The following is a 27963-nucleotide window of genomic DNA, read 5'->3' on the forward strand; positions in this document are numbered from 1 at the left end:
CAACACGCTCGGGTATCGAATACGGCATTATCACACACTGACACTCACCCGGCTTAACACAACGAGGCCTTTTTCTCAACTGGTTTCGACAAGTTTCACTGGCTGCGGCTGCACGTGACTGCTGCAGGTCACGCAAGTCGACCCGACCTCGACACGCCATCTCTTGGTAGGAAGGTAGAAGTGTTGCCAAAAACACAATATACCAGAATATTACGACGGGCCGGTTTTACGTGCCGCACTCTGTATTTGACAATTGACAAATTTTCTTTTGTCAATAACTTGGGAAAAAATGAATTAATTTGGATCTTTTTGTTGCTACCTTTAGAATAGTTGATAGAGCCTTGATAACTTGCCAAAATCGATACTCTAATAGCAGGGGTGCCCACAAGGGGGGCTATGACGCAAATTGCGTCATTGAAATATTTGGGGGGTGTAAAAATCTATATAAATATATTTGAGGGGGTGTAAAAATTAATCGAATTTTTTTTTCATGGAAGACCTATGGATAGACAATTGCGGGGGGTGCGTCATGGATATAAGGGGGGGTGCGTCATGGACATAAGGGGGGCACCACTGCTAATAGGTTATTTTTTGTTGAGTTATTAGGAAAAGAAATTTTGCCAACTGAAGAATATTTTCTTTCGTGATTGTACGTATTGTGATGATAGAATTGCTTTACCTTAGCAACACTGATTTGCATTTCAATTTATTAATTTATTTTCTTTTCCTGGAATTCAAAAGATATACGTATTCGGATTTCCGTTCTATGTAGATAACCAAATACATTTTTTATGATGCACGAATGAGCCTTCTGCAAACGATAACACGGAAACCTTAAAAAAATTTATTAATGTGGCATCGGTGGTTCAGTGGTAGAATGCTCGCCTGCCACGCGGGCGGCCCGGGTTCGATTCCCGGCCGATGCACATGAATTTTTAATGTAAATTTACTTTATATTTTTATACATTCAGTTTAGTAGCAACAGTCATTTTCAATTGGATACTATGTGACGTCACTGCAATGGTGAAAAGCATCACAAATTTCGTGACCCATGACCTGAAGAGCTCAAAAGCGGACAGACCTCTGAACAGGAGACGACAATACATCGTTATATACTTGGAGAGTATATGTTACATATATGTTGCCTTTTTTTTTTTTTTAACAAAAGAGACACTGACCAAAACTTAAAACCCACTTTATTTTAAATTATAATTTGTAACTGTTTCGGATATCTAGCATATGCTTCTTCAGACACTATCGAAAATAAATGAAAATACAGATAATTATTGTTATGACAAAGTTTAAATTATTTAACCGTCACATATATATAGTCATTATTATGAAAAAGTTTAAATTCTTTTAACAGACATATGTATAGTTATTGTTGTACTTTTTTATTTTTATTTATTATTATTATTATTATTATTATTATTATTATTATTATTATTATTATTTTCTTTCTATTTACTGAGGCCTTCAGCCAATCCCATAAGTCTTCGTTTTCACTTTCCAACTAATCACGTTCCTTCATTTTTGGTTCTTATAAGGGTCTTTTTTTTATTTATTTTCTTTTTCTCTATGCTATTCAAACTTCCTTGCCATAATTCATTAATAGGTAAGCCCCCTGTCCAGTTCATCAGTTTATCTCTTCCTACCTTCTTTATCCAATCTGCTTCTTTCCACTTCCTTATTATCATTCTTTTCTTCATCTCCAATACTTCCGTCTTATCCCAATTAATTCCGTGATTCGTCTCCTTAACATGTTTGTATATGGCATTGGTATCTTTCTTCCTCCTAACATCATCTTCATGTTGTTTTATCCTTTCTTTCATTCTCTTTCCTGTCTCTCCTATATATGGCATATCGCAGTCCTCACACCATACCCTATAGATGACTCCTTCTTCCTCTTCATTAATATTTTAGTTCCGTTTCTATTTTTCTTCTTTATTGATCTTAATAAAGTTTCTCCACTCTTTCTATAAGTTCTGACCCCTCCTTTCTTCAATAAATTCTTCAGTTTCTCCGTTTCTTTTCCCATACTTTCTATGCCATGCCATTTTCCACTCTCATCCTCTTCATTCTTCTTTCTTCCTCTCTTCCTCTTCCTGCGTTCTTCTTCCTTCTCTAACTTTTTTGCTGTAACCGTTCTTCTCTAACTGTCTGTAGAATTTCTGTATGCTCTCCTTCCTTCCTTCCTCTTCGTCCTCCAGCATTTCTATTCTTCTTATCATATTTGTTATGAAATTTCTCTTTGTACTCCTATCCACGTCGCTCCTCTCATGGCAGTACACTCCCACTGAGCACTCTTTCTGGTACCACCTGTAACTAGCCCTTCTCCTTGTTTTATTAGGTCATGTCTAAAAAATTTATTCTTGCATTTTATTCCAACTCCATGTCCAAGCTTATGCCTTTTTCTTTATCTTCTACACTATCTTTGAAGTTCTCTAATTGTCTCCTAGTCCCTTTCCACAAGCCTAGACAGCCATCCACATACCTACAAAACATGATCAACTTCTTACCCCCTTCTTCTTTCACCTTTTCTTCCCATTTGTTCTTAGGGATACCTATTAATGAATTCTGGCAAGGAAGTTTGAATAGCATAGAGAAAATGAAAATAATTAAAAAAAGACCCTTACAAGAACCAAAAATGAAGGAACGTGATTAGTTGGAAAGTAAAAACGAAGACTTATGGGATTGGCTGAAGGCCTCAGTAAATAGAAAGAAAAATAATAATAATAATAATAAAAATAAAAAATATAAATAAATAAATAAAAATAAAAAAGTACAACAATAACTATACATATGTCTGTTAAAAGAATTTAAACTTTTTCATAATAATGATTATATATATGACGGTTAAATAATTTAAACTTTGTCATAACAATAATTATATATATATGTCTGTATTTTCATTTATTTTCGATAGTGTCTGAAGAAGGATATGCTAGATATCCGAAACAGTTACAAATTATAATTTAAAATAAAGTGGGTTTTAAGCTTTGGTCAGTGTCTCTTTTGTTAAAATAATCAATCCAAAGCCATGAATAGTCTTACTATATGTTGCCTGCTAATGTAATTCTAACAAACACAATTATCTCATTCTTCTATCTGTCTTTTGTTTATTCCTAGCTGTTTACGTATGTGTGCCCAAGCATTGCACTGGAATATAACTACAAATCTTATTAGTATATAGATGTCTGAAAATCACAGAAGAGACAGGCTCGCTTAATCGAATGAACCTGTGAAACTTGTTTAGAATATGAAATATGCCTTTGAGCCCAAACTTTGTTTTGTTAAATCTTTTTTTGTATAGTCTATGTTCAAGAGACACTGTATAATATTTCAGTATGGGAAGATGAATAAATATGAAAGTTGAAAGTTGAAATAAGTATAGTTGAAAGATTTAAAACATGGTATCTTGATTAGGAAACTTTATGCTTTTATTCAAACAACTGAGTGTTCGAGCTCGAATAGACAACATCATTAATCTTCTGATATAAATAAAATAAAGAGTTTGTCTGTCTGTGTATCTGTGTGCACCCTGAGGATCAGACGAGTAGACCGAGAGTTACCAAAACTTGGTCACAGGTACCTTGGTCCAGGCCTCAGATCAAGACGAAGCGCTTTTTTAAAATTTAGAACCAGGGGGGTCTCAGGGGGGCGTTTACCGGGACCGGCCTGGGGACCAGACAAGTTAACCGAGTGTTACCAAATTTTGGTCACGAATACCTTGATCCACGCTCCAGACCAACGCGAAGCGTTTATGTCATAATTCGAACCAGGGGAGCCTCAGGGAGGCGTTTACCGGGACATGTAAAAGTAGGGGAAAATGACCGATGTTAGAGTCGAATTCATAGTTTTCGTGGTCGCTGAGATCAATGGTGAAACTCCGATCGCATTAACTTCCAAATTCACCCTATTCGGCTTCGGGCCGGGGGTCACCGGTGGGGGGTGGATACCAAGACATGTAAAAGTAATCCAAAATGACAGATATTAGTGTCAAATCCATAGTTTTCGCGGTCACTGAAATGAATGGTAATACTCCCACAAGCGTTGACTTCCAAATACAATCCCCATGCAAAGAATGGGTATATTCATCTAGTCAACTATAAAATTTTGCCGCAATGCTAATATTTCGACTGCTTCCGGGTCGCTGAGTTTAATCGAGTCACTGGGTCTGTCTGGGTCTCCAGTCTGAGAAACGAGACCCAAACCTGGATAACCCGCACAAAAGTCATGATCCAAGTGATCCGATGGCCTCAGTAATGCTTCAATGGTGACATTTCGGCTGCTTCCGGATCGTCGAGTCTATTCAAGTCACCAGTCTCCCCGTGTCTCCGGTCTGAGAAACAAGATCAAAACCCGGATAACCCGGACAAAAGTCATGACCCAAGTGACCCTGTGGCCTGAGTAATTCTGAAATGGTGATATTTCGGATTCTTCCGGGTCGTCGAGTCTATTCGAGTCACTTAATCTCCGGTCTGAGAAACGAAACTCTAATCCGGATAACCCGGACAGAAGTCGTGACCCAAGTGATCTGGTGATTTATCATCTGTTCCATCACTAGACGTCACAGTTTGATACTTTCGTTCTCCTGGAGAGCAAGGAACAGAGGGGAAACCTCTAGCGTTCATAAAGACAGTGGTGGCACCCAAACAAGAACATCGATAATTTTCATGAGTACTCTTACACTACAAACATCCATTCTCCATTTATTCCATTCTCCTAAGTCGTCCCTTCCCCCCTCCTTTGTTCTGCCTGTTTCTCTCTGTCGCTTCTCGGATTGTAAATGTGTCTTTTTACGACATCGACCAGTTGGAAATGACTGCTGCCGTTATTTCAAATTAATCAATATACGTGTGATAATGCTGATCTTGAATATAGAGGCGTATCTATCTATGGCAACTAGTTTGTTCACTTTCTGTATCAGCTAAGACGTATCAACTTTCTTCTCAACCTAAACACAAAACTTAGCTATTACAGCTGAAATGCTCCAAAAGACCTTAAACGCAACCAAGGATACCAGTCAGTGTTGCCCGTTACTATGGAAGCAGTGTTACAACTAAAATTACTGTACATTGACATTGTTCTCTGTGATCTGTGGTACTCAAATCTAGAAGTACAGAAGCTTCACGGATACTCTATATAGTCCATTTCTTGCGAACTGACACCCTCATTCTTGGTCTAGTGCTAATTTTGTCTGCCTTTGATGCACAAGGTCGCGGGTTCATCCCCCAATGGGAAAATATCTAAGACACTGAAATGGTTGATATTCCACTTTAAACTGTATGCCCTGTTCTGTATAGTCGTTGCAGACAAAGGGATACATAACACATATCAATCAATCAATGAATCAACAGAGCAATTATGATATTATATGGCGTGCAATAACCTCCTTAGACCTACTATAAAAAATATGAAGTCTTTCAGCTTAACGTCCCACGAGTATGCCTTTATGAGACGGATGATCAAGGCAAGTGAATGATAATGGAAGAATTGATAAAATGAGAAAGTAGGAGGAAACGGAAGTACCTGACAAAACCCATGGATACGATATTGTCTACCACAAACTTTCTTGGCCGGGAATTGGCCCTCATGCACCAAAGGTAAGCCCTCTACCACTGAGCCACCCCGTCCCCTTCCTCAAGGGCGCCGATCCTGGGGGACCGGGCCCGCCAAAGGTCATATGGGCTCCCTCATTGTTTTTATGAATATACAATATTTGGCATTATTTGAATGTGATTTGTCTTAAAATCCGCATATATATGCCTTCTGCATCTGAATGCCCCTCCCCAAATTTACAGAGAAATCGGCGCCCTTGACCTTCCTTACTATTACAGGTGCAATCAATACACTATAAAAGTCTCAAAATCTTAAAGTTATATACAAAATACTGTCAGCCTTGGGATGTTTATGCCACAAGGCTTATCCAAGCATATATAAAGGTGATGATACACTCGCATATCAGGTTGAAATCAACAGACATCCGAATCAGCGCTCAAAACAACCAAAGCAAAACTTCTCTCAATTGTAATCAATCAATTTTGCCCGCCACAGTTCCGTGCATTATTTCAAGACGCATTTATGAAAGCTACATGTTGAAATAATGATTTTTTGGAATTCGATGTGCTTAAGAAATGGTATCACAAACGAGGATATCTTTGCGATTTTGCTTTTTTATCCATTGTACAGTACATGGTGCAAATTTACATTTTACTTTGATCAGTTTCTTCTTCTTCTTCTTCTTCTTCTTGGAATAGCTTTATTCAGTATTTAAATATCAATACTGCTTATTATATAAGTTGTTTTTTATTAACTTGTTTTCAATTAAAATAAATTATTTTGAGTTGTTTTTATTCCTGAACATTTTTGGGGGAGGGGGAGAGGAGAGGGTTTAAAGCTTAAAGCTCTGATGAAACAATGGATAGCCAAGTTGCTGAAAGAATTAGTTTTGCCTCATAGAATATCGTCAGACTGTTAAAATATCGATCGGTGCAAAAACTTTCAAGACGATTTTCTCGAAAAGAAAATGTTAATACACTAGTTAACAAAGGTTTTGTTACATAAAGGAAATACCTGTTCTTAAAGGAACTTTTTGCGCTGAATTCGAATATGCACTCGGTTTTTCTCCATCACGTACGATTTTCCCGTAACAGAGGGATTTTCGGGAAATTCCCTCAAAAATTTCCCTTTTCGTTTATTTTACACCCCAAGATCTTGTCCCCTTGCATGTACTAACATAGAAATTATACCTAAGTATACTTTGATTCATATTTAACAAACCCTCCAAGTTTCGTAATAATCGCTTTATTCTTTCTAGAGAAATAATTATGTTTGTATGTATACTGTGTGTACTGTTTATTGCACCTTATAGTAATGCTTTCAGATCTCTTAAGTTGAGGTAAAACGTTTTGCTTTATTACCACAAACACACATATAAAATATAATACAATATAATTTACAAGTGTGACAATTTACAATAAACAATAATACAAATGTACCAAAAGGTCATGAAAAGACAATCAAAACTATCACAATATATGAAATTTCCATTGGGTTACAAAAACGTACACTACTTCCTTCTTTTGTAAGAAATGTTGCATTCTCTAACAAGACCCCAACAATAGTCCCCCATCATTGAAGGATCCCATCGTCTCTGGTACCTTTTCTCCATTGCCATTATATCTTGGTGGAATCTTTCCCCCTGTTCGTCGCTGAGAGCACCTAGGTTAGCAGGAAAGAAGCTGAGGTGGGAGTGCAAAAAGTGGATTTTTAAAGACATCCTACAACCCAACTCTTTGTATTTCTGTATCATGTCCTGTACGATTTCTGTGTAACTCTCAGCTTTGTTATTGCCCAGAAAGTTGCGCACAACACACTTAAATGCTGTCCAGGCAGCTAGCTCAGCACTGTTTAACTTGCTGTCAAAGCTATCATCAAGCATTAATTTCCTAATTTGGGGACCAATAAACACTCCCGCTGAAATCTTAGCATCACTCAGGTTAGGGAACTTATCTCGCAAATACTTGAAACCTTCACCAGATGTGTCCACGGCTTTGACAAAGTTTTTCATAAGTCCTAACTTGATATGAAGTGGCGGTAGTAATATCTTATTAGGATCTACCAAAGGAGCGTACTTGACGTTGCATTCTCCAGGTACGTAATTCACTCTAGGTTCCCATTTCTTCACTTCATAATGTTTGTCATCAGCTCGGCTATCCCATAAACATAAAAAATATTGGTACTTCGTGTAACCTCACTGCAGTCCTAATAAAATACCAACTACCTTGAGATCACAACATATTTGCCAACAATGGTCCTTGTAATTTATAAGATTTAGCAAAGTTGACATGGTGTCATAGGATTCCTTAATCTTCACTGAGTGCGCAAGTGGTATAGAAGGTTTTTTATTTCCATTATGTAAAAGGACAGCTTTAAGGCTGACCTTTGACGCGTCGATAAATAACCTCCATTCTTCTGGAACGTAAGGAATTCCTAGCTCCGCCATCAACCCATTTATATCCGTACATACGTACACATTATCTTGCATTGAGAAATAGCTTGAAAATTGAACATGCCTTTTCCTGTACACTGATATGTTGTTGACTACAGCAATACAAGTGTGTTGTTGACTATTGTAAATATTCATTTTTATGTCTGTGTTTGTAGTAATAAAGCAAATCGTTTTTACCCCAACTCAGGAGATCTGAAAGCATTACTATCAGGGGCAATAAACAGCACACACAGTATACATACAAACATATTTATTTCTCTAGAAAGAATAAAGCGATTATTACGAAACTTTTAGGGTTTATTAAATATAAATCAAGGTATACTTAGGTATAATTTCTATGTTACTATATGTAAGGGGACAGGAGCTAGGGGAATAAAATATCTGAAAAAGGGAAATTTTTGAGGGAATTTCCCGAAAATCCCTCTGTTACGGGAAAACTGTACGTGATGGAGAGAAACCGAGTGCATATTCGAATTCAGCGCAAAAAGTTCCTTTAAGATCAGGTGATTTTTCTCATGTAGCAAACAAAAAGTTTAAATTTGTTAACTAGTGTAATAAGCAGTCATCATCATAATAATCATCATAGGTATTCTGCCATTATTGGCAGCTCACTTCCTGCAACTGAGAAGCTTCCACGGTCTTCCGCTAACCTCTTCGTCTCCACGTACGATTTCTCTGTTTTGATATCGTTCATTAATTGTAGTCTCCTTCATCCCCTCCCTCTCTTTCCTGCTACCATACCCTCTAAAACGTCCCTCATGATAAGTTCCTTCTTAGAAAATGTCTCAACAAATGTGTCTTCCTCTTCTTAATAATATCTAAAATTGTTCTTTTCCATTTCTAACACCCTCTCCTTCGTTTTCAACTCGACCCAGCTATTTCTCTCCATCCTTCTCCACACGTAGATAATAAGCAGTAAGTTAATAATAATAATAATAATAATAATAATAATAATAATAATAATAATAATAATAATAATAATAATAATAATAATAAGTTTCTTGTTATGAACAAATTACCACTATCTAATGTATATAAAACTGAAAATCTCTGTTTGTGACTAAATCTCCTGAACTGCCCGACCATTCTCGCTGAGATGAACGGTGACACTTCCGATGCCATATATATATATATATAAATGGTCAAAAATGACCGACATTAGTGTTGAATCTATAGTTCTTGTGGTCGTCGAGATAAACAGTGATACTTCTGATGCTGTTTAAATCCATTTTCAGCCCCGATGCCATATATCGACACTTGGGCGATGAGCAGGGGTGACATACATTAAACTGATCGAAAATTAGCAATATCAGTGTACATTTAAATTATTTATTTTAGCCTAGCGAAGCGGGTAATATAAGCCTGAAAGACGGTGGGTAAGCTTTGGTACTTCTCACCAAACAATAGGAGAAAGTTTGTTTGGCTTATCATCAAATGATGTTACACGACAACAGCAGTTGAATGGACGCGTACACTCACGTGCTGGCGTATAAAAAAGATCTGGAAGTAGCTTTTTATTCATTACATTTTTGTTATCTTTATTTTCTTCAAGTCATTTAGTAACATAAACAAGTAGCGATGTGCACTCCCTGAAGGAGTTTGGTTTCTAGGGAGTGGTATTTTATCAATTAATATTGAAACCGGAAGTAGTAGAAATTTATCACTTCCTCTTAAGTTACAGTGCAGTGGGAATAATTGTTGGGACGCTTAATTGATTGTAGGAAACTGCTTCTCGCTATAGCGATGAACATTAAAACCGGAACTGCTTGATTTATTTCACTTCCGGTTTGAATCGAAGTTGAAAGTCATGCTAAACCGATTCCAAATAGTCACTTCTTGCCATCTCTTATGTTCTTTTTCCTATATGTACATCAATATTGAAACCGGAAGTTATACTGTATTTGTATCACTTCCGGTTTTAGTAGAGAAAAAATGAAATGAAACCCTTGGTTTAACGCCCCACGATTATGCCATTTAGCCTAAGGAAGACGATGATTAAAGTAAGTGAATGATAGCAGAATAATTCGTGGAATGATAAAGTGGGAGGAAACGGGAGCACCCTGAGAAAATCGATGGACATGATGTTGTCCACCACAAGCTTAGTTGGCCGGGGATCGAACCAAGAGCCCCACACACCGGAAGTAAGCGATCTATCACTGAGCCACCCAATTTTAGTAGAGAGTTAAAAAAGAAAATGAAATGTATTCTTGCGACGCTTCGATCTATCGATAGTGTGGTCGATGGTTTTGAAGATACGTTAGTCGTATACTGTCAACACTTGTATCTCTTTCCCTTTGCCCCCTTCTTTACTCTACTAAAAACTCCTTGTGATTTCATTTATTGTATGTTGTAGTGGTATTAGATTTCTACACTTTATCAGCCCCGTATTTATATAGTGTGCGGCCCTGTGCTCTAAATAATTTACCGCCCCTTCCTCGCACATCATGTCTCTAACAAGGAAACAAGCAGTAAATTTGCAAAGAACCAGCTCTCGTTGAGTAGCAGCTACAACGCTACAACGGTTGCAGCGTAATTTTAAATAGTCTATTGTGCTGCTAAAATTTCTTGAGCCATGGCAAAAATGCGAACAAAAGCTCACACCGCAACACACCCACGCGTTGAGCCAATAAGGGTTCAACAGCTGCTAAGCGAGAGAGCCTTAGCGAAAGAGAGTGGAATTCCTTCAGCCGATAGCAGCGCATGAAACGGAAGACTAGGTGTCAAGTCAATGTGGTATATTTATAATTCTCTCAATGATGATTATATGTGGTATTCTGCTCGAAGGTAGGTGTTTGACCCGAAGGTCCCTGGGCAAGGTTGAACCCATCGTAGTTCGCCATTGCCTTCCATAGGATGATGATGACGTACTAAGGACGGAATCTATAGCTTAACTTGGGATCCGAACCACTTGTGTTCCCACCGGGAATCGAACCCGGGACCCCTTAATTAGAAAGCAACAAGCTTAATCACTCATTCATTGAGGAAATTGTTTACATTATTCACCGTTAGTAACGGTTAATAGCATCTATATTAATAATACAATAAGCTGTCTGCCTGTCTCTAGTGCTTTTCAACTCAAGAACCATAATATATAAAAACATTAAATTGTAATGTTTTAAAGGAGCTGAGATATGCGGATGCAAATTCCCCATAAGCATGGGCGGCGATTAGGGGGGGCAAAGGGGGCAGTTGCCCCCCACTTTTTTGAAGTGACTCATTAATGTATATAGTTTCACTTGAAAATATTAAGTTTTGTATGTATTATTGGTTTATAGAATAATAATTGTGCCATAAAATATTTGCCGTTTCGTGCGTACGTATTGGTTGTCTTCCCATGGAGTTAAGAAAGCTACAGGAATTGCGTTTAATTACCACGGAAAATGACCCCAAAATTAACCTATTGGAGCTGCACAATTCGAGCGTACTTTCATTTTTTCTTACAAGGGTTCGATATGTTAGTCAGCCGCTTTGGAATTAATTGAAATAACATTTCGCAAAAAAAAAAAAAAAAAAAAGTCCTTTACAAGTTATTCTTTAATTGCACAGAAATCGACAGTTCCTAAAATGGCTTTTCTTCTTTCTAATAGCAAGGAATATTTTGATTTTATTTTTTAGTTTAACATCCCGTTCAGCAGCGAGGCTATATGAGACGGGACCTAATGATTAACGTGCAATCCGAACCATATGAGCTCCCGCCGGGAATCAGATCCGAGTCTTCCACGTGAAAGTCATGTACGCTAACCATTTAGCCACGAAGGAGCTCAGTAAGAAATATTAATTAAAAAGAAAGTAATAAGAAACAACTTCTACTTCTCCATTTTTTTGCAGTGTAATATACGAGTTTAGGGATGTACATATACATTTTTATATACAATTAAATTTAGTGAATTCAACATAATTCTAGGTTTTAGGATTATTTTGTATAACTGGAATATGGAGTGACTCTAAGTATTGTTGAGTTATGACGTATTCCAAGAAAGTGAAAACTGCACCTAATGGGAACGAACATGTTTCGGGAAGCTTCAAAAGTATTTATTTAAACGTCGTAGCATATGTTTGTAGTGCTCACTGGCTTTCAAAGAGTAAATAGCATGCGTGGAATTAAAAATATAAGTTGTTCATTAAAACTCCCAATTTCACTATAACTTTTGCAAAACAAGCCTCATTATTCATTAATATTATTATTTGATTAATATTATCCTTTCTATTTATTTGTTTTGGACATTTGTTATTAAATAAGCCCTTAATCTGATCACACAATTTTCGAGACCGAATTTTAAAATGTTCATGAGCAAGGAATCAAATCTCTTCTTACACATTCGTTGTTTAAGACTACAGAGGGCTAGTAACTACTTGCGTTGCTCTTGTCAATTTACTTAATAAAATATGAAAGAAGATCTACGGTATTTTAACTGAAAAATACAGTATCCTAATAGTTATACAACCTTTCGTCAAACAAAGTGTTACAAGTAACCAGAAAAACTAACACTGATATACAAATATTCAGATCATACTTTGCCCCCCCCCCCCCCACTTTTAACGTCCAACCGCCGCCACTGCCCATAAGAATAACATGGCACATGGGGACATTTTCAAAATAATCGAAAACGATTGATATTAGACTGAATTCATAGTTTTTAGGGTCGCTGAGATGAATAGTGAGAGTTTTTAATCCAATTCAACTTCAAGGTCATATTTCACTCCCCAGGGGAGGTAGCGAGATTTTAAAAGTAATAGAAAACGATAGTATTCAACAGATATTAGTGTTGAATTCATAGTTTTTGAGGTCGCTGTGTTTAACAGTATCGGTTTTCATGATATTCAAGTTCATCCTCACCCTTTGGGGAAAAGTGTAGGAGAGGATGCCTTTTTAAAAATAATCAAATAAGCTTGTTAATTAGTAACTACTGTAATTAGAGCGAATTAAACACATTCACATATTTTCTCTCGCTTGCGCAGGACTCTGCTCGGTTGTTAGTTTTAAATATTACTTTATTGTAAATCTTTTAAAAAATCCAAAATTTTGCCGCCCCTAAATTCTGCCGCCCTGTGCTCGAGTACAGAATAGCACTTACCTAAATACGGGCCTTAGGGATGAGCACGAGACAAGATTTGTGGCTGTCTCGTCTCGAAAATGTGCTGTAAAAGTGATGTCTCGACTCGAAAAATGTATATTTCTCTATTGGAAGAGCCGTGTCTCGACTCGAATTTTGTCAGGAAAATCCTGTCTCGACTCGTCTCATGCGCATTCCTAACGGGCCTGTGCTTTAAGGTTTTATTAGACATTAGAGTGGAGAATATATTCTAGAGACGCTTAATTGATTTACAGGAAACTTCTTCTCTCTATAGCGATCAACGTTAAAATTGTAACTGGATAATTTTTGTCACTTCCAGTTTGAACAGAGGGTTAAGAGTCTTCATCCCGGCGAAATTAAAATACCGCTAATTTTACAGTAATTATGTGATATCTTCAAATAGATAAAAGATAATTGAAATATGGAACAAGAGCGCCCTAGACAATATTATTTTGCGTGAGGTACCGTTATCACAAGTCACCTAGTGGCTTTACGTTTTCAGCTATTTAGAAACGCGAAAATAAATGCCGATTTTCAAAATGGCTCGAAATCGAAAGCAGATAAGTGAGTCGTGATAACGGTTTCTCATGTAAAATAATATTGTCTAGGGCGCTCTTGTTCCACATTTCGATTATCTTTTATCTATTTGAAGATATCACATAATTAATGTAAAGTTAGCGGTATTTTAATTTCGCCGGGATGAAGACTCTTAAGAGACAAGACAGTACCTATTCTTTGAGCACAAAATCGATTCCAAAGAAAATGCTTCTCGGTATCTCTTCTTGGTTTTGCTGTATGTAGATCAATATTGAAACCGAAATTTATAGCGGATTTCTATCAGTTGCGGTTTGATAAGAGATTTAATGATGAAAGACAAGAAATGTATTCTTGGGACGCTTAGTTGACTGCAGGAAACCATTTCTTGCTTTCTATTACCGTTTTTACTTTATCGTGATCAATATTAAAACCGGAAATGGTTGATTTGTACAGAACCACTTCCGTTGTGAATCTTACCTCCATCAACAAACTCGGTTCCTAAATTTTCACCAAGGGTTGCCAACTTTTCTCAAGGAAAAATCCTGACAGAACAATCGGTGTTGGAGTCCCCCCCCCCCTCTCGACGACTACCAATACGGCGCGTCGTTGAAAACAATGTAAATAATCAGCTGAATAACACGAACCTGAATGAATGCGGCATCTTTTTATTTTCCTGCATGGAATATACTATCATCATAATCGGCTGAATAATCAACTCAAAACAATTAGGGAATAACTATAAAGTAAAGACGAGCTGCTAACTGTTTTTTCATGAGTCAAATTAAGAGAAATGTGTTAAATTGATTCTACACATTAAACTGTGCGTGTGAAAGAATAAGTTATACTTTTGTAAAAAGTAGCCCAGTAAAGTATTAACTTTGAAAATCGATAAATCGGGACAATATGCGTCCCGACAAGTGTCCGGTTGGTACGCGGGACAAATAAGTCAGAAATCGGTACAGTCTCGACAGAATCGGGACGGTTGGCAACCCTGTTTTCACCCCTCTACATCCTGGTCAAAATTGGTGGTGAACTATTAAAAAGTAGTTCTTTAGATTTTTGTATTCGTACAGATGAACAGATGGGGTATACACTGTACAAAAAGAGTTTTGGTCCATCAAATTCTTCAGAAAACGTGAAGCGTAAAAAGGAATAAATTTCACAAACCTCTGTCTTACCCAGAATCCGGGACAGCGATTTGTAACTAGATGCTCTGTAACATAATAGTTTTAAGTCCCGTTTCTCTCGGTACACCACACAGAGCACAGAGAATATACAAGAAACCTGGTACTGAGGATAACAATGGTGTCAGGTAAACAAACTCGATAGCGTGGTCAAAGCTTTTGCAGATACACAACTCGTACATTTCCAACACTTATTCATTCGATTGTATCCTTTCCCTCTTCTCTCCTCTCCTTTTTCCTCACACATTTTGTGATTTCTCTGATTCTCATATTGTGTTCCTACGCTATACACAAGCCAGTTAAGTCTAGGTTGGTTAATTTGATTTGAGAGTTTAACGCCCCTTTCAGTACAGAAACTATCGAATGTGGGATCTGAATATGCGCGCCGACTACAGGGGTGCCCCGGGGCTACAGGGGTGCTCCGGGGCTCCAGCACCCACAAGATTTTTGGTTTGATAGAAACAGAATAATTATTTCTCACTTGCCATTATCAAAAACTAATAAGCAATTAAAACATTGAGATGGTAGTTAAAATTTCTAATCTCTAAAACATAATTGTTTCAAATGTGTTTGTGCAAAGGCAACCAAGTGCAAAGGCAAGACACTCCGCCCCTTCTTGCCTGTCTCTGGCCTAGTTAAAGGCAGTTTCCACAAATATATATATATTGTGGAGATTCTAACTGAAAGGAATCAATCAAAAAATACCGTGACTTCCCTGAAAATATATAACACGACCCGCGATTGATATGCTCCCACATAAATTTTGGAAAGTTGGATCTGAACCACATGAGCTCCCACTTGGAATTAATTTCGAGTCTCCTGCGTAGAAGAGGTCGGTCGGTCTAGGGCAGGTATGTTTAAGTTGGAATGGAACAGGGGGGTAGGCCAATTACAGAGGACTTCTCCTAGGTATTCAATAAAACGTGTTGTCGGCCAAAGAAACGTTGGGAAGCAGCAGCATAATCTTCTTTTCTCACCTTAGTGATAACATAAAAGGCACAGACTGGGAAAGTTTATGGTAGAATAAACTTACGAAAGCTCCTTTATCACACATCACTGATTATTCACTAAATATTATAAAAAAGGGTGTCAGAAGAGAGCATCGGTGGTTCAGTGGTAGAATGCTCGCCTGCCACGCGGGCGGCCCGGGTTCGATTCCCGGCCGATGCAATTATTTATATCATGTGTGTACTGTGTTGATTCATATTCCATGACTTTCGTAACATTTTTAACTGCCATACTAGCAAATTTATATTTCAACGGGTTGTTACAGCAACATTCAACTGCTTCCATGCTGAAATATTGCCTCTGTTGTTCAAATATTCTGTCCCTTTACTGAAATACTGTACTTCTCATCAGCGGATTTCTGTTTAAGAGGCCCTACCACTGCGAAATTAAAATACTACGAAACTTTACAGTAATTACGTGATATCTTCAAATAGATAAAAGATAATCAAAATGAGGAACAAGGTCACACTAGATAATATTATTTTGCATGAGGTACCGTTATAACGAGTCACCTAGTAGTTTTCCGTCTGCAGCAATTTAGAAACGCGAAAATAAATGCCGATGTTCTAAATGGCTACAATATAAATTTAATATTATTTAAAATTGGTTATCTGTCTAGATATTAATACTTTGAAAACCATTTTTTTTTTTTTAATGTGAACATTATTTTATATGTACGACTCCTTTAATGTGGGAGTTTCTTGACATCTGTACACAGTTTTGGAAAATAAACACAGTCTCCTGATCACATCTGACCCGATGGGACAACAACATGTATTTTTTAAAAATAATTTTTAAGAAACAAATTCCCAACCATGTTTGAATTATTAGCATGGGACACATGTATCCCGTTGATAGTCAAAGGGTTAAAATGCTAGGTTTATATATTTGTGGTCAAGAAAAGTTTATATGTTTGTGAACGTTTATACTTTTGTGGACATTTATATGTTTGTGGCCAATGCTTTCGAAAGTGAGTAGATTAAATTTTCTTGCTAGTTAACATGGAGCATTGAAAGATTTTACATGTGATTGAAAATTTCTATTGTTTTAATACATTATAAACATAAGGTGAATTAATATTTTACTTATAGTTACAAATGCTACTTTATTGATTGAAGCAAAAAACGAAAATAAAACTTTGACTCGAATGAGAATCGAACCCAGGACCCTTTGCACTTGAGTCTCAGATTTTTCTCACTCTGTCAAGCGGTCACTTGATAAGTTAGCGCGTCTTACGATATATGCGGCGAGTAGAACACTTTAAGACGTTTTTTCTCGGTTATTTTTGGCCATTGCGCTCTCCCAGTTTATAATATTAACTCTGTAAATGTGCACTACCACATCAGAAAAAATGGCCCCGAAGTTCACTTACCAAAGTCTGCCTTCTCCTTGTTAGAGGACATAAGATTAACATTGTCGCTATGGCATTTTAGCTATGATTGATATAATAGTGTTACGCAACCAGGGCAAGATATACGTTTAGCGGGTTGACGGACATTTCAGGCGGTTTGTTTTAATCTTAATTGCAAGACCTATTGCATAGTAAAAACTTCAAAAGGTCTCCAGAGCCAAAATGAAGAGTACCTCGATATCGAATTACCGGTATATAAAAATAAAAAAGATATTCTCAACTGACATTATCAATCATTTCTCCAAGTGTACCACAAACTCACCCCGACATATATTAAACTACTACGTACGTTTATATGCTTATTTGTTTTGCGAATCCTCCAGTTCTTGGCTTGTCTGTAAAGGGGACATGCACAGATAGAGAGAACAAAAGGGAGGAAGATTAAAATGATTCGCTGCAGTTTTTGATAGTCGACTAAAATTTCATTTAACAAAATATAACTTTAACCAAATAAGAAACATTTCAATAGATTTGAAACATAAATCAGTAAAAATAAACCTTTAAAATCAGAATTCATATCAAACAGGACAGCTAAAATAATTCTACATACAAATTAATAGGATAATAATAATAATAATAATAATAATAATAATAATAATAATAATAATAATAATAATAATAATAATAATAATAATAATAATAATAATAACAAAGATACCACAAGATTTGGCACCGTTAAGCAGTACATTCAAGAAAAGAGCAGAGTGAAAGGCTCTTTCTATATATTCATTAAAGGAAAAGGCGTTCTACTGTAACTTGGCAAGGATGTCATGCAAGAGTGGTCACACAAGTCCATATGATACTAGTATCAAGATACTCTAGTTTTCACGGCATCGGTGGTTCAGTGGTAAAGATATGCCATATTGACTTGATCCCTAGTCTTCCGTTGCAAGCGCTGCTATCGGCTGAAGGAATTCTACTCGCTTTCTCTCGCTTAGCAACAGCTGAACCCTTATTGGCTCAGCGCGTGGGTGTGTGAGGGTGTGAGCTTTAGTTCGCATTTTTGCCACGGCTCAAGATATTTTGGCAGCACAATACAATGCTCGCCTGCCACGCGGGCGGCCCGGGTTCGATTCCCGGCCGATGCAATTGTTAATTTTATGTGTGTACTGTGTTGATTCATATTCCATGACTTTTGTAACATTTTTAACTGCCATACTAGCAAATTTATATTTCAACGGGTTGTTACAGCAACATTCAACTGCTTCTATGCTGAAATATTGCCTCTGTTGTTCAAATACTCTGACCCTTTACTGAAATACTGTACTTCTCATTAGCGGATTTCTGTTTAAGAGGCCCTATCACCGCGAAATAAAATACTACGAAACTTTACAGTAATTACGTGATATCTTCAAATAGATAAAAGATAATCAAAATGAGGAACAAGGACACACTAGATAATATTATTTTGCATGAGGTATCGTTATCACGAGTCACCTTGTAGCTTTCCGTCTGCAGCCATTTAGAAACTCGAAAATAAATGCCGATGTTCTAAATGGCTGGAAATCGAAAGCAGATAAGTGAGTCTTGATAACAATATCTCATGTAAAATAATATTGTCTAGGGAGCTCTTGTTACACTTTTCGATTATCTTTTATCTATTTGAAGATATCACATAATTACTGTAAAATTAGCGGTATTTTAATTTCGCTATGATGCAGCCTCTTAAGCAAACTAGCTATTTAAGGACCAGAGGCGCAGCCAGGGGGGTTTCACAGGATGAGGGTCTTCCGCAAAAACTTCCTAACTCACATACACTTGTACACTTTCTTAATAAAACTTATACTTGTTTAATAAAGAACTGAGTTTTATAATTCATTTGTACTTTTTATCTTACAAAAACAATCTAGTTCTATCATTTTCCCCCGAAAATGTAGGTGGAAGTATTTTACAATTACTTATCGGGTACAGAATAATACCCAGTCAATACTACATAAACATAACGGCTTGTAGGATTGGACCTCCAACAAAAAAATCTGGGTGCGCTCCTGCTGACTCAACTTCAAACGGCAACTCCGGCTATAGACACTGAAGAAAAATTCAGTTTATGGAGTACAATGAAACCATTCGTTCTTTTGCAGGGAAAGAAGTTTGTCGCGTGGCAATATAATCTTGTAATTCTAAATGTAATAATAATAATACCTAGGCAGTGGCGTATTTACTATTTTGTTTCGGGGGGCTTTGCTAACTTTCGAGGGGGGGCTTTGCCTGAAAATGTGAAAATTCTGCAAGATATTTCATATACTTTACTATAGTAAGTAAGATTTCGGGAGGGCATAAGCCCGGAATCCCCCCTAAATACGTCGCTGTAGATACGTAGGTAATGTCCAAACCGATTAAGTTGGTCTATTTCATATCTAAGTCTGCTTGTATATTTTCTAAAGTCAAAGTACTTTAAATAAATAAGAAATAAAACTAAAATTTGCTTTATAAATTAACGTAAAGGAGGCCCCGACTCTGTTAATTGCCTAGGGGCCCTGGATTTCTAAGTCCGGTATACGTCTAACCAGTGGGGATTCACGGAGAGTTCAGAGGGTTTTCTTTTTTTTAAACTAAAAGCGCTAGGGAACACATATACGGGCTATTTGAACGATCCAATGTGTGTGCAAGATATCTGGCACAGCCTAACCATAATATGTGGTAGTTAGGAAACATCATTTGAACTACGGGTGTTTCTGCTCGTAGTTCGTCAGGTCCGTCCTGCTAAGGCTAAAATGAGTTGATTTTGAGTTTAACGCCCCTTTCAGCAGCGAGGCTATATCAGACGGGACCTACTGATTAACGTGGAATCCGAACCACATGAGCCCCACCCGTAATCGATCCCGGGTTTCCCATACCAAAGGCGCGTACGCTAAACGCTTAACCACGAAGGAGCTCTAAACCTGAAATGAGTGAGTGTGTGATTCATCCTTTGCACGAACATCTGTAGAAAGGAGGATGAAACAACTCCAATTCTTTTATTTCACGTGTAACAGTGTAGTATTGTACACCACGTGAAGGAATTTGGTCTCGTTTTGGGAAAACCAAACTCCTTAACAAGATAAATTTTACAAAGTGTAGGCATAAATACAGGATTTTTACCTCAAATTATAGAAGTATGCTTTAAGCTGAATAAATATTTGAAATTAGAAAATATTTAAACCTTTAGATTTACTAAGTAGAATGTCATTTAGTTTCACTTTGGCGTTATATTTCACGGACAGATTAGTACTTTGTATCATGAGCATTATACTAACCCGCTAACCGCAACCACACTTAGAGTAGTCTATCAAGTAGGATGATACCCTTAATTAATCTCATAAGAATACATGGGAAACTGATTTTTGATTGTCAATATCTTGGGATTAACTGAGTGGATCACTTCCATCAACTAATTCTATTCTTAATTTTGGCTCTCTATATCCTAACCAAAATTAATTGTAATCCATCAAGTAGATTTTACCTCTCCCGGACGGACAACACGGATAGAATAAATACATAAAGCATTTTTTTGGTAAGTGAAAGTTCTTTTAAAATTATATTTACGGTTGTCACCAAAAAAAAAAAAAAGTATGAGAGGATGGGATGAGGGGACCGTAACATACGATGCGTGGTATCTTTCATCTTTATTAAAAAGATTAGATTGATTTGATTTTTAATTTATCGTCTCGTTCAGCACCGAGGCTAAATGAGACGTGGACTTACAACTTAACGTGGGACGCGAACCAACATGAGCTCCCGCTGTTTTTTTTTCTTTTTTTTAAAGAAAGAAAATAGAAATGGCAGTGGAATCTTCAGCGTTCCTTCCGAAAAACTCGCCGAATCTCAGACTTCTTAGTTAAGTGATTTGTATTTACTGTACCCTCTTTGTCAGAAGCAAGACTATTTAGAATGAGACCTAAAGTTTAGTATATAAAACCTATCGACCAAACAAAATACAACAAATTGCATACTAACACTTATAATTTTGTTGTTATATTAATTTTTGGAAAATTTTCATTACCATTTAAGTTTTTATACATAATAGTTGCTTAATCAAAGCCTTCGACCAAGTATTATAATTGTTACAATAATTTTCCACCCTCCAAATAGCCTGCAGTGTGGCGACATCTGTTGGGTCATACACGCAGCGCAGTAGCGACCTAAAATTTATTACAAACTAAATGCAACTATTATTTAAAAAGTAGTTCACAGGAAACCAAACCATGATACGTTACCAAATGCAGTTGAGTTCGTTCCTTTACTCGCTGTCTTAACTTAGATTTTAGAGGCGTTGTTATTCTGGCAACAGTGTAATTTCTATGGATGGCAATATTAAACAGTCTTCAGGTTCTTATTTCAGGTTCAGCAGAATAACATTATCTATGATTGTCGTAAATTGCATTTCTTAACTCCTTTCACTTATGAAAAACAAGGAAAAGAAAAATGGTAAATTTTGTATTACTCTATTTCTAGTAAGGCAGACTCTTAACAGAACTATACTTGTTTAACAGAGAAATTATTGATGTAGTCTAAAGATTTGATTTTACGCCTCATCTGTACTCTTTCTTTTCTTATAAAAATAATCTAGTTCTATCACTTTTTTCTAAAAATATAGGTGGAAGTAATTAACAATTACCTATCGTCTTTTCGAGTGCACAATATTACATAGGTTCAATATTACATAGCCATATTGGATCCCCCCTTCCCCGAAAAAAACTTTCGACACCTCCGAACATTTTCGGGTGCGCGCTTGCTCCACGAGACATCGGTTTTCCTCAACGTAGCCTACCATATTTTCGTAACGTTCGCCCCCTGAGAAGTCCCCCTCCTTGGGGAAATTGAAAAATACCAGTAGATTCACCTCTTTCAAACAACCCGTGAACTTCCTGAGAAATCTTTCAACATAAAATTTTCAACAGTATCAGTAAGGTATTTTAAACTGAATTCTTAGATTTTCAAACGTCGACTATCTTGAACCACATTATTTTGAATGTCATTGGAATTCCGCATAATGTGTGTGTGTGGGGAACACAACAGCATTCTGAATCAAAACGAGTGGAATATAGCCTTGCTTGTATAGTTAATGCTTCAAGTACTGTAAACGTAAACAAGCAATTCACTGTTATTTCACGCCTCGCGTTTTTCGTAAACAAACTTGTTTATCCGTGACGCACAGTAGCAACAGGAAATGTTAACGACGTAGCGGCCATAGAAAAGAAAGCGAAGTGAATTAGAAAGAAAAATATATATACATAGAATATAATTTATTCCTTTTGAAACAGAACACGCCGATATAGCCCATATAGATCAGGCAAAAACAGTTGTGTAATTTGGTTGGTTCGCCCGAAGCGGAGACCTCGTTCTGTAATGGTTTTGCGTCAACGCAACGGAAGATTTGCATTTTAGTTTGTGGTAATAGTTATAGCAGTTATAATTATTTATTGGAATATTCGTATTTCTTTGCAAACCGCAAAATTTGGAGAGGACCAATATGGAATGAAGCTCCGGTTATTAAAGTTTCTTAGGATCCCGAAAATGGTTCTTAAAATTACCACCAGATCTAGTACTAACGGAAAAAAATAAAATTTTCTAGTACTGTATTTGGGAATGTATTATGTATTTTATTCCTTCAAAGTAAACAATTAAGAATTTGACACTAATTTTCTACGCAATTTCATTAATTCTCCTTAATGCCCAAACGAATTTTGCTCACGTGACGAAAAGTAAGATTTTCTCGTTTCGTTTTGTAAATTGATTTTCAAAATCTATTAGCTGTTTTTTTTTTCCTTAATTCCATCTACAACCCTAATAGCAGAGACAATTTGCAAACCACTTGCTGTAAGCTTGAATTGCAAGTCGGCCAAGCTTGCATCCAGCTTGATTGTAAAACGCGCGAGCGTGCTGCAAGCTGGATTCCAGTAACGAAGTTACATGGGGACAACATTTCATTAAGTTCCATTCAAGCTTGACGCAAGCGTTTTACAAGTCAAGGCAAGTCAAATGCCAATGAATGGCCAGTGATGCTATAACAGTCTGTGAAGGATCTAAAGCATCGCTTGCAAGTACAACAAGAGGCAGATTGTATGAAAGCATGCATTTCAAGTGCAAGCGTAGAAAGCCAAAAGCCAAACACGCGCCAACTGGCCGTAAGCTTTCTTGCTACTAGGGAAGTTGTCAGAGCCTTCCACTTCATGAGAGGTTCACGAAGAGTACAATATAACAACGTTGAAAACCATATTTATTATTAAAGCATACTGTGTAATGATTTGCGTTTAAACGTTGATACATGCTCTTTATTATGTTCGTACAATTACTTTATCAGTTCATATCTTTTTTTATACTACGAATCACGTAACACTAAAACAGTGTTTGAGAGCTAAGACCAAGGGCCCCGATTTCTCTGTAAATGTGGGAGGGGGGAACTCAGACGCAGTATACATGAGGATGTTAAGACAAATTGCATTCAAATTATGCCAAATATTGTATATTCATAAATACACTAGGGATCCACATGAGCTTTGTGGGGGCCCGGGCCCCCCGCCCCCAGGATCGGCACCCTTGGCTAATACTTGGGTGAACTAGAGTTGCCCACGTGGCTAGAGGAATTTTTAGGCTTGCCTAGAAAATGAGAAGAGATGTGACATTTCAAATTCGAGGCGAGTCGGAAAACAATACAGTTCTCAAACTCGTTTTCTAGGTGAGAATCGAGACGAGACGATAACTTTCTCGTAGATTGAATGACCACACAGTATACACTCGAAAGATTCTGTATTTTTATTGGGCTTAGCTATAAGATATGTGTACCTTCGTACAAGCTTAAATTCTGAAAATAACATTGCAAGATAGTATGTTACACGTTAATATGTATGTTTATGCTTATTTTTAAGCGTGTTTTATTTCCTTTTATTCGTGCTTTATTTTAGTGTAATTAGTTTTTTTTTTTTTGTATAAGATTATGTGCTTAGTGGCGACATTAGCTTTAATTTCTTGAATGGGGGAGGGGAGGGTAAGTCAAACAGAAACAGACGATCAACATTTTTACTATTTTGCATACTTAAATTAATAGTTATATATTACTTGACTCGTAAAAAAAAAGGACGGTTTGCAATACATATTTCGCAAAAGAACATTAAGTTTGAAACCAAATATAGATTTTGCAAATCAATCAGACATTCAAATCTATTTTTAAAAATATACTATTCCTAATTTGTATTCGAGGCACGTATATATCTCTCGCAAGAAAAGGGGGCAACCGAATACCTCAAACAAAGTACTTACTTTGTTTGGTAATTTTTCAATAATTAAATTGTTATCGAGAACGCATTTTCATGAACTTTCTATTCTTGGGAAATTTGACAAGTGCGCAGGAATAAAACGATAAAAACTAAAGACGTGCATCGGCCGGGAATCGAACCCGGGCCGCCCGCGTGGCAGGCGAGCATTCTACCACTGAACCACCGATGAGCTAGATATGAAGTCTTGTTTGAATAATATTTCCGTGACTAATTCAGTTTAATCTTGCAAGAATAAAATTCTCTGAAGATTCTCACTTTACAGCATAGCTTACGTTTAGCTATATATTTAAAGTGAACTGATGAAAAAAGAAAAAAAAAACATATTGACTCATCACTTTACGGTCGGGTCAAAGGCGAGTTGGACAGTGTACACTGAGTTGAAAAAGAAACGAAAATCGGTAGAAAAAATTAGCCAACTGTGACTATTTTCTGAAATTCAACACGTCATAAAGCATGATGATTCATTGAATCAGCCCTCTTACTCATTCTATTGTATTTTCTTCTTATTATTTTTACTTGTTACGTATCCCTGCTGATATCAAGGAAGATTTGTCTTATTAATTTGATATCATTACAACCCCTTACTCAGCTGTTTTTAACAGTTACACAGTTGATTCAGTGTCATGCGCAGTAGACACGCAGGATTCCATGAAAGGAGGGAGAGTAGCATTCAAGCTTCCAAGTTCATATTGTTTCAGAAATTTTGTATATCAATTTTTTAATATGGTAAATATTACTTTTATATTTTGTTCAAGGGAGAGGTGAAAACCTGGAAACCCCCTTTTCTGTACGCCAAACCACCAGTGACGAACGGAGTTCCTTTGTCTTTGGGAGGGGGCAAATTGTTGATAGGGCAGTTTTTATTTATTTATTTATTTTTAATACCAAAAATATTATATTGCTTGACCAACATTACAAGATAACAAGTCTGGGAGGAAGGGGTAGCCATCGGAAATAGTGTTGTAAATAGAAAAAAAAAACGTTCGTTTTTTTTTTTCGGAAAAATCATTGCCTCTCGTTTTCTTTCTAAATTTCGTTTTTTTTAAATAGTCATTTGTAATGTATCTTACGTCATTTAAGTCTGAAGTTTTTTTATGTAGGTGTAATTACCATAAAATGCAACATAAATTAAACACTAGAAACTGATACGGTACAAATATTTTACAATTTATATGAGTAGTGTACCTACTAAGAATCCGGGTTTCTGTACTGTTTCACCAATATCAACGAAGAAATAAAAGTAAAAATGAACATTTTTTTTTTTTTTTCGTGAAAGTAGGCCTTTAATAAGTACGAAAATAATATAACGAACAGTATAAAACGCAAATAACTTGTCTAAAGGTAAAAACAAAAACTAATTTGCCTGCTAATATTTTTCTGAATATCATATATAAATAATTTGTCGACTTGATATATGATATGCATTGCTGGCTCTATCATATGTGCAACACGTGCATTTCCACGGGGCTGCAATATCTGTCATAAGTATTTTATTTAAAATAAATATTTCTTGTTGGAGACAGACTTCATGATCATGGTAGCTAAATTTACTAAGATGACCTTCTATTTGAATACTACATTCATAAATTATGTTTAGGTCTCATTAGTTTAAGTCTCATGATCAGTGCTAAAGCAAATGGTAAAATAAATCCCAGAATAAACTGCTTGATTGTTGTCAAATACAGGAACTCAATTTTCGAATGCCTGCCCCCTTTGGTTAGTTAGCAGAGCTTGTCTTGTCTTTGTCGCAAATAGGATCGTTATCATTGAAGGTGGAAACACTTTTTTAAAAAAAATAACAGATGTAGAAGGAAAATCAAGAAATAAAGGTAAAAGAGCTAGTTGCACTATAATTGCAAACTGATATGTTGAGATTGAAACTCGATATTGAATTCTATAAAATGGATTACCATCTTTCAGATGTATTTGCTTTATCTTTCACTAACATAATAGATTAATATTTAAAGAAAAAAAAACAGACACAACAATATTGTATTTGTAGTAAGTATATAAGTCTTTCTGAGTGCGGGTGTAGTTTCCCTCCCTTTCGTTGTTCATGCTGGAGTAGCATACTTAAAATCGTGACTTTTAAGATTTGTTCTTTCTGGAGAAACAGGGAGGCGGCAAATCACATCATTGCGCGGGCGACAAATTGCCTAGGGCAGGCCCGATGATATGTACAATCATGTCCAAAATGATTGTCGCATATCTATAACTGTCTTCTTGTAAGAATATAATTTGATAATGATTTTGCAGGGTACTTTTAATACTGATGCTGTGTGTATAATCTGAAAATGTATATTTATGATAAATTTCAAAGGAAAAGAATTATAAATACGAAAATGAGAAAGACTAAAAGAAAATGTTGCTAAATGGACAAGAAAGTTTCATTTTCGTTTTATTGTTCTTATTTACTGCTGTTTTGACATGAAATTTTCCACATACATGTCTTTTCCGATTATACACATACTAACATTATAAGAAATACCAGGCGGATTCGTTATCAAATTATATTCCTAGAACATATTTATAGACATGGAACAATAATTTTGGACATGAGTGTACATACAAGACATGAATATAGGATAACATAATTTGAAGTAATGCAGGGTGTTTCAAAATGAATATTAGGAATTTGAAACTTTATAGTATCTATTACAATTAACTTACAATTATAAGTATTATCAAATAAAAGAGCAACTCAAACAGTTTTGTACACACGCATGCCATGCATTGTTTCCTCTGTCTGCCATTAGAAAGAGCAAGTAGCAAAGATGGAGACTAGAGACCAGACAGCTTTGTGTGTTTTAACCTTGCAAAGACTGAATCTGTAGTTACAGTGCAGCCGTCTGTATGAATTGAATGTTTTGTGCCATATGGCGGAAAGTTTATGGGCCTTTCTCACCTATTGACTCAATGTGTGCCATGTGACGAATAAAGCTCACATCGAACACTTGAAGCAAAAACTGTTTGAGGTGTTCTTTTATTTGATGTATTTATAATTGTGCGTAAAATGTAATAAGTACTGCGAAGACTTAATTCCCCGATATTCATTTTGAAACACCCTGAATTTCTCAGCATCAGTATTGGAACTAAGATGTAAAAAGGAGAGATTATGATTGTTTACAACAACGATATTATTATTAGTCAAGACTATAATTACTACAACAACACAAGTTAGTAGTCAAAAAAATGTAATTAAATGTACACTCGTAACCCTTTCGGACACACATGGCCAAAGTGGCACATACGCGTGTGTCACTTTTTTAATCCGCTCCTGTGTGGTCACTAATTAAGATATCGGTATATATTGTTTTGCCAAATATGGTTGGTCCATAGTTTATCATTTTAGTTTCTTCTTCTTCTGTGTGTCGAATTTCCTTCTCAAATTTCACTCGTCAAAAATTCAAGAATTTTCGAATTTTCTTTATTACTTTTCCCCTGTAGCTTCATTCGTTGTATAGAGAAATCCTTAAGA

At 36.3% G+C, this 27963-nt stretch overlaps 3 non-coding genes across 3 annotated transcripts; 2 read left to right on the forward strand and 1 right to left on the reverse strand.

Annotated features, from left to right (window-relative positions):
* The first annotated feature begins 855 nt into the window (after positions 1-855).
* TRNAG-GCC (transfer RNA glycine (anticodon GCC)) lies at positions 856-926 on the forward strand. The gene has a single exon. It is a non-coding gene; the product is annotated as a tRNA-Gly (tRNA).
* Positions 927-15909: 14983 nt separating this feature from the next.
* TRNAG-GCC (transfer RNA glycine (anticodon GCC)) lies at positions 15910-15980 on the forward strand. Its single transcript has one exon. It is a non-coding gene; the product is annotated as a tRNA-Gly (tRNA).
* An 8603-nt stretch (positions 15981-24583) lies between these two features.
* On the reverse strand, positions 24584-24654 carry TRNAG-GCC (transfer RNA glycine (anticodon GCC)). The gene has a single exon. It is a non-coding gene; the product is annotated as a tRNA-Gly (tRNA).
* Positions 24655-27963: the final 3309 nt, after the last annotated feature.

The sequence above is a fragment of the Thermobia domestica genome, chromosome 14 (assembly GCF_964235325.1).
Source record: "Thermobia domestica chromosome 14, izTheDome1.hap1.1, whole genome shotgun sequence".
NCBI classification, from domain to species: Eukaryota; Metazoa; Arthropoda; class Insecta; order Zygentoma; family Lepismatidae; genus Thermobia; species Thermobia domestica.